Raw genomic sequence first — 2,716 nt, forward strand, 5'->3', positions numbered from 1 at the left:
ATTCAGTTCTTTAAATTCAAGTCAAAGTTCAGTGTTCAAATAACCATCAACAATTTATAAGTTCAAGTTAATGTCGTCAATTTTTAATGTTCAAGTTAATGTCAAGTCAATTTTTAATGTTCAAGTCCCTGTTTGGGCGCCATTTTCTGTGACGTAGTGAGACCAGCCCTCCCCTGTGACTCAGTCACTTGTCACAAAACGATACAAAACACAACACACTCTTACAATTTCAACTGTCTTTTCTTTTCATTTTAATCTAATAATGGGACTTGAACTTTAAGGTGCTTGACATTCAAAACATACCAACAATCACAATTAAACCACTGAATTTAGGTCATCTCATGAATCATTCAGCATATCATAAACAATGCAAAGTATCAATACCAACTTAGATCTCAACTTTGAATTCAAAGCTTTAGACACAGTAATTCATGCATCGATTCATGATCGTATATGAGAGCGTGTATGAGAGTTTGTTTGAGTGTGTATGAGAGTTTGTTTTGAAAGTTCCGCTAAGCCCATCTTTTCTGAAAGTTACTGATGAGTAATTATCTTCGTCGAGTTAGCTGAATGAATGGATCAAGGCCTACCTGAAGACCAAGCATAGTCAATGAGGTTATTTTCAAACCAAGATACTCCAAACTCACAGTACCGTATTCCGATCCAGTGCCGTTTCACACAGCCAATTAACGAGTGGCGCAGCAACCTCCAAAATAGTCCTCTGTGCAACCAGCAACCGCAACCTTTTTGAACACGATGATTTTGAATCTAGTAGTTTCCTTGATTTCGGCTTTATTTTAGAAGATTCCGCTTTCACACCCTGAAGAAAGGAGCAGCTTGCAGGAACATTGAATCCGGAAACTCTTCAACGTAGCAACGCAACTTTCATATCTCGGAATCTTCAATTATTTCGTTTCATTTTACACTTCATTAACATCTACAAACTGACCATACTTCTTACTCTTAATAACGAAAACTCTCACTTTCCAAGTAAAGATCTGTACAGCAAACAAGGGCACTCTCCTCTCTCCTTCCACACACACCTGTGTTCAATTTTATCTCCATTTCACTCAGCGTACCTGCTTAACTGACTCCTCCCAAAATTAACACATTGAATTTTGGGTATCGTAGTTCCTTACCGTCACACCCCACAAGTTTTCTATTGGACTGATGTCTGGAGATTGGGCTGGCCACTCCATAACTTTAATCTTGTTGGTCTGGAACCAAGATGCTGCTTGCTTACTGGTGTGTTTGGTGTCGTTGTCTTGTTGAAACACCCACTTCAAGGGCATTTACTCTTCGGCATAAGGCAACATAACCTCTTTAATTATTTTAATGTACTCAAACTGATCCATGATCCCTGGAATGCAATAAATAGGCCCAACAGGTAGTATGAGAAACATGCCCATATCATGATGCTTGCGCCACCATGCTTCACTGTCTTCTCAAGAGTATTGTGGCTTGAATTCAGTGTCTGCGGCCCCTAGACCCAAAAAGAACAATCTTGCTTCATCAGTCTACAAAATATTGTGCCATGTCTCTTTAGGCTAGTCAATGTGTTCTTTGGCAAATTGTAACCTCTTCATTTTTTCAACAATGTGACTTTGCGGGGGCTTCTTGCCGATAGCTTGGCTTCACATAGGCATCTTCTAATCGTTACAGTACTCACAGGTAACGTTACACTTTCTTTGATTACCCTGGAGCTGATCATTGGTTGTGTCTTTGCCATTATGGCTATTCTTCGATCCATTTTAATGGTAGTTCTCCGTTTTCTTCCACATCTTTCCGGTTTTGGTTGCCATTTTAAAGCATTTGATATCATTTTAGCGGAGCAGCCTATCATTTTCTGCACTTCTTTATGTTTTCCCCTCTCTAATCAACTTTTTAATCAAAGTACCCTGTTTTTCTGAACAATGTCTGGAACAACCCATTTTACTCAGATTTTCAGAGAGAAATGCACAGTACAACATTTGCTGCCTTCATCCTTAAATAAGGTTTGACACCAGTTTTTTCACAGAATGATTTACCTCTAATTGAACTCCACACTATTATTTTGAACACCCTTTTCAATTAATGATTCAATTACACAATCAACAGCATGCATGTCATGGCTGTTGGTTTTCTATTACTCTACTACACCCATTTGTAAAATATTTGCCATGTAGAAATATAATTTCAACCAAATTGATGTTGGACTGCTATTATTTTAAACAACTGTATATATGTCTATACGGGCATCTAATGGCTACACCATGGTATTACAATGTGAGGTGAAACAATGTGAGGTCTCTTTCCTGTAGCTCAATTAGTAGAGCATGGCGCTAGCAACGCCAAGATCATGGGTTCGATTCCCAGGGAAAGCAAGAGCTGATCAAATGTAAAAACTGTAACTTGAATGCAATGTAAGTCGCTTTGGATAAAAGCGTCTGCTAAATGCATAAATGTAAATGTAAATGTAAACAAATCTGCCTCAATTCCATAGATTTTAAATACTTTTGCTCTATTTTTAATTTACATATTGCATTAATTGAAAAGTTATAACATTTTTATATTTTTTACAATTTACACAGAAAATATTCCATAATTTAGAAAAAAAAAAAAAAAAAATCATTGAAATGAAATATAGTATATTCATAAAAAAAAAAAAAAAAAAATATATATATATATATACACCATTATGGCTTCTGGTCAGTAAAGATGGAGAGCAGGACACAGA

The sequence above is a fragment of the Onychostoma macrolepis genome, chromosome 19, assembly GCF_012432095.1.
Source record: "Onychostoma macrolepis isolate SWU-2019 chromosome 19, ASM1243209v1, whole genome shotgun sequence".
Lineage (NCBI taxonomy): Eukaryota > Metazoa > Chordata > Actinopteri > Cypriniformes > Cyprinidae > Onychostoma > Onychostoma macrolepis.